The sequence below is a fragment of the Eptesicus fuscus genome, chromosome 12, assembly GCF_027574615.1.
Source record: "Eptesicus fuscus isolate TK198812 chromosome 12, DD_ASM_mEF_20220401, whole genome shotgun sequence".
In the NCBI taxonomy this organism is placed as follows: domain Eukaryota; kingdom Metazoa; phylum Chordata; class Mammalia; order Chiroptera; family Vespertilionidae; genus Eptesicus; species Eptesicus fuscus.
In genome coordinates, this window is record NC_072484.1 from 8,357,682 (window position 1) to 8,362,597 (window position 4,916).

Consider the following 4,916-nt stretch of genomic DNA (forward strand, 5'->3'; position numbering starts at 1 on the left):
GTGGAGGCTTGCTGAGTCCCTTCCTGGAGTCTGTTCAGTAGGTCTGGGGTGGGCACCCAAGATTTTCATTTTAACAAGTTCCATGGTGAAATTGTTGCTGCTGATCCGGGACCTCATTTGAGAATCACTGGTTTCAGTAATAAGTAAGCAGCAGATTGAGTTTTCAAATTTCAAAATTAACCAAAGAACATACATGCATAACCCATGGACACAGGCAATAATGTGGTGAAGGCCTGGGGAGGGGCAGGGGCTGGATGGAGAGGGGTTGAGGGGGGGGGCGTGGGGACAGGATAGGGGACATCTGTAATACTGTCAACAATAAATAAATACAATTTTAAAAAAGAATAAAAAATGTTAAATGCACTTTTAACACACTGATGTTACTTCAAATGTCCCACCATCAGAGTTTTGAGTTAACAGTTGGTGGTTGCATTCATGGAGTGTAATGGTTTGGATGGCTACTTGTTTGAATTAAAAATCCTGCCAATGTTGTTCCTTGTGGCACAACACAGCTCTGAATTCCCTAGATGGTCAGGATCTCAGAAACATTTTCAGCAGGAGCATCAAGCCCTGATCTCACCCCCACTGCTGAGATGCTCAGCAGTCCCGCTGGGGTGCGGGAGAGCGCCAGCGCTGGGAGCAGCCCCCGCGGAGAATTCACCAGGAGGTCTAGGATGAGTCCAACTGAGCAGCGCACCTGGGTCCCCTCTGTTCCCGAGAGGCCCAGTGTCTCCTTGGTCTCCAGCACAGCCCATTGAAACAACCAAGGGCCCTGGAGCTGTCTTCATTGAATATCTGAAATCCAGACTTTCCCACTGCTCAGGTGAGCCTCTCATGACAAGTCAGCCCAGGGATTGGTGAAAGCTCCAATCTGGAATAAGAAAAGAGTGTGCTGTGGCCCACACTGTGGGTCTCAGGAATGAGGAGAGAGACCTCTAGAAGACCTGGTAAAGATGGGACTGGAGACAGAGGATGCAGAAACAGAGCCAAGAGAAAGCCAGTCCCTTGGGTAAAGTAACACAGCCAAAGGTCATTGGTATCTTCCTCATTCAGTTGCAAATTAAAAGAACTGGAATTCAAATACACAGGCAAGATTCTTATCAAGAAGAGTAAACACTCAGGACTTGAAAAAAATAGGTGAAGTGGAGAAAAAGAGCAGCACCACTGACAGAGGCAGAAACTGGTTGGTGGGAGACTGGGGATTTCTATTGCCAGGATGCAGGAGGAAGGAACAGAGCCCACACTGGACTTGGTATTGGGAGCCTGGGATTTCATGCTCTCTGTGGAGACTGGGCCAGCTGACCTCTGAGGACCATTTCTCTTCTGACATAGGAAGATGCTATTTATGCACACCTTTACTCATTCATTCATTCAACAAACGTTTGCTGAGCACATATGGACCAGGCACTGTTAGTGACACTGGAGTGTATTCTCTAATGAGCGGAGCAAGACAAAATAGAAAAGAAATAATAATCTAACGGATTGGGACGTGAAAAGTGACTGGAGAAAAATGAAGAAGGAAAGTGGGTGTGTGTTGCCAAGTAGTTTGATTGAAAAATGGTTACTTTCCATTCCCAACAGTAACTACCCTTTGGTTGCAAAGATAGAGAATTAAGTCAGACTGGCCTAAGGACAAAGGGAAAATGTCAGTTGCGCATAATTCAGTAGCCCAGGAGTTACTGGTTGTCTTTCCTCCCAGCGTTCACTCTATGTGTCCTTTCAGACATAACTTGGGTTTCCACTCAAGTATCCAGCTCTTCCCTATTTGATTTGGATACTTCCCAGCCAGCAGACTCCCCCTCTCCCAGAAGCACCAGAGCGAAAGCCAATCAGCACGTTTCCTTCCTTCCTGATCACGGTGGTTGGTTCTTGGGTGGGCAAAGGGTCCGATGAAGCTGAATCTCAAAAATCTTGCCTGAGCCCTTTCATTTACTGAACCAGGAGCGGAGAACTGTCACTACAGCCATCTCATAACCCTGAGGAGCAATGACTTAGAATGAAGTACAGAAATGAGATAAAAACAAAAACAAAAACAAAAAAACACCCAAATTTAGGCTCTTGATAACACTCTCCATCCATTGGATAAACACACTCTTGAGCAAAATTTCCCCTACTTCTAGACTTACCCTTAAAAGAGTAAAAAAACAATCCATGTATGGCTCAGAACCACTGGAGCTGGGTGTTTCTATTACTTTAAATAGAAAATGTCATTGAGATAAAAAGCCCAGGTCAGGAACAGCTACCCCAGGTGCTCATCAATGACCTCACTGAGCTCTCTTCACACCTCCCCAGTTTCCCTCTACGTGGGCTCCCCTCTCAGCCTGGCTCTTCCCACATTGACCACCCCCAACCCCAGGTCTGTGTTCTTTTTCCTGGAAGCACCTGCAAACTTTGCACATGTCAGGCTGTGCTACCTGGGGCTGGAGCCCATCTCTGACCCATCGCTGAGGAAGGGAGATGGGACAGCAGCTCACTCTTTGAGTCACCGGGCTCCACTGCCTCACTACCATAGCACTTTTCTTTGAAGTTGCCTCTTCAAAGAAAAGTGAAGAAATTGATGAGCACTTGTGTTTGTTTTTGTTTAATTTGTGGGCAAAGACTACATATAGGTGTGAAAAATAAAATCCTCTTTTGCAACCCAGAACTGTTCAGTATGAGTTTTGTTCTATGTAAGAAGGAACATAATACAAAATATATGAAGGAGTTATTACCAGAAGGGTGGGGTATGGATGTTGGTCAATCAGAAACCCTACTTATCCTAGCTAATAAAAGAGTAATATGCAAATTTACCATCACTCCAACACACAAGATGGCCACCCCCATGTGGTCAAAGATGGCTGCCCCTATGTGGACACAAGATGGCCACCACAAGATGGCCGGCAGGGGAGGGCAGTTGTGGGCAATCAGGCCAGCAGGGGAGGGCAGTTGGGAGGGACTAGGCCTGCAAGGGAAGGCAGTTTGGGGGCAACCAGGCCTGCAGGGGAGGGCAGTTGGGGGGGACCGGCCTGCATGGGAGGGCAGTTGGGGGGGACCAGGCCTGAAGGGGAGGACAGTTAGGGGCAATTGGGCTGGCAGTGGAGCAGTTAGGCGTTGATCAGGCTGGCACGGGAGTGGTTAGGGAGTGATCAGGCTGGCAGGCAGAAGTGGTTAGGGGCAATCAGGAAGGCAGGCAGGCAAGCAGTTGAGAGCCAGCAGTCCTGGATTGTGAGAGGGATGTCCAACTGCCCGTTTAGGCCCAATCCAGGTATAATCGGGCCTAAACGGGCAGTTGGACATCCCTTGAAGGGTCCCAGATTGAAGAGGGTGCAGGCTGGGCTGAGGTCACACCTCTCCCTCAGTGCATGAAATTCATGCATCAGGTCTCTAGTTTACTATAATGTCTAACTTTCTATTTTTTGTGTCTCACTTTCCCCATCTGTAAAATGAAGAGGTTGAGATAAAGTAGAAAAACACTTAATGCTCATGCCCTTTCTGCTCTGCTTGAAATGTGACACCTGGACAAGGTAGCAAATCTGCAACCATGGGTGACACAGAGTCAGTAGGCTGGTCCTGGTGGTGCAGGACAGACAGACACAGTGGGGCATGGTGGCTTGCACAATGCTGAGTCTATATCAAAGCGAGACTCTCAGGCACCCAGGCTCATTGTTGGTAAGATCATGCAAATCTCCATTGCTTAAGCCACAGTTAAAAGTTTCTGTCACTTGCAGTTCAAAGCATTCCTACCAGATACAGTCAGACCCAACGGAGGTCCCCAAGCAGCTTACAGTGCAAAGGTGTCTGGAGAACAGGCCACTACAAGTGCCACAGTGTCCTGAAGAGGATGTACAGGAACTTCTATCAAGGGGAACTCATCATTCCCAGAAAATGCATTTAACAACCAATAACATTTTCTATCATGTTTGACAATTAGATCAGGGGTTGGCAAATTTTTTCTTAAAGGACCCCACAGTAAATATTTCGGCTTTGCAGGCTATATTGGCCACCTTGACAACTACCCAACTCTGCAATTGTATGCAAAAGAAACCATAAACAATATGCAAATGAGTGGGCATGGTCATGTTTCAATAAAATGTTATTAACACAGCAGATCTGGCTAGATTGGCCCATCATAGTTGACTGACTCCTGAATTAGATACATACATGCATGCAATAAAAACAGGCAATTAAAAATAGTTTGTAGTACACTTATTAAAATATGGCAAACTTCTTAAAATTCGGCATTACGGATTCCCCAGTGCCAAGTCCTTAAACTCACACACTCTGACTAGTGACTCCGCCATCATGCCTTCTCGTGCTCCCTCAGAAGTGAACTGAGGGATGGGTCTGCTGGTCAGCTGCCCAGGGTGCTAGCCTCCAATGGGCTTAGAAACACTAACAGAAGTTGGGAAAATATACATTTGCCCTTCTCTGATGAAAAAAAAAAAATAGACCACTGTAAAGTGAAATAGGCAAAGATACACAACACAACATTTGTTAGCCCTGGAATATTTTTGCTGAAGATTTCTGTGGCTAACATACATGGTATGTGTAGTCAGCTCAGAGACGGTCGTTGTGGTTAGCAGAAATTCCAGAACCACACAATGTGTAGTGGGCTGTGATTTACAAGGGATGTGATTTATATTGTGAATATTAAACCTTCTAATATACCTCCCAAGAAGTTGCTTGGTTTAAAGAAGTCACAAAAGAATGTCAAAGAAAAACGAAAACTGCAGGAAAGTTGGGAATATTTTGTCTTTTTTTTTTTTAAAGAATATTGTCTCTGTTTAGACCAATGAAAGTAAATTATAGAGTAATTATGATTCTGAAAAAAAGAAAACATTCAAGGAAGATCCGATGCTCTTTACTCTTGTTAACTATATCTTGGACAAAATTTTAAAAGACCCTGAATTAAATAGTCATTGGATTATTAGTCCATA

At 45.3% G+C, this 4,916-nt stretch overlaps 1 non-coding gene across 1 annotated transcript; it reads left to right on the forward strand.

Moving 5' to 3' along the window:
* Positions 1 to 2,560: 2,560 nt before the first annotated feature.
* Positions 2,561 to 2,684, forward strand: LOC114231465 (small nucleolar RNA SNORA40). The gene has a single exon (XR_003617422.1). It is a non-coding gene; the product is annotated as a small nucleolar RNA SNORA40 (small nucleolar RNA).
* The last annotated feature ends 2,232 nt before the right edge of the window (positions 2,685 to 4,916 follow it).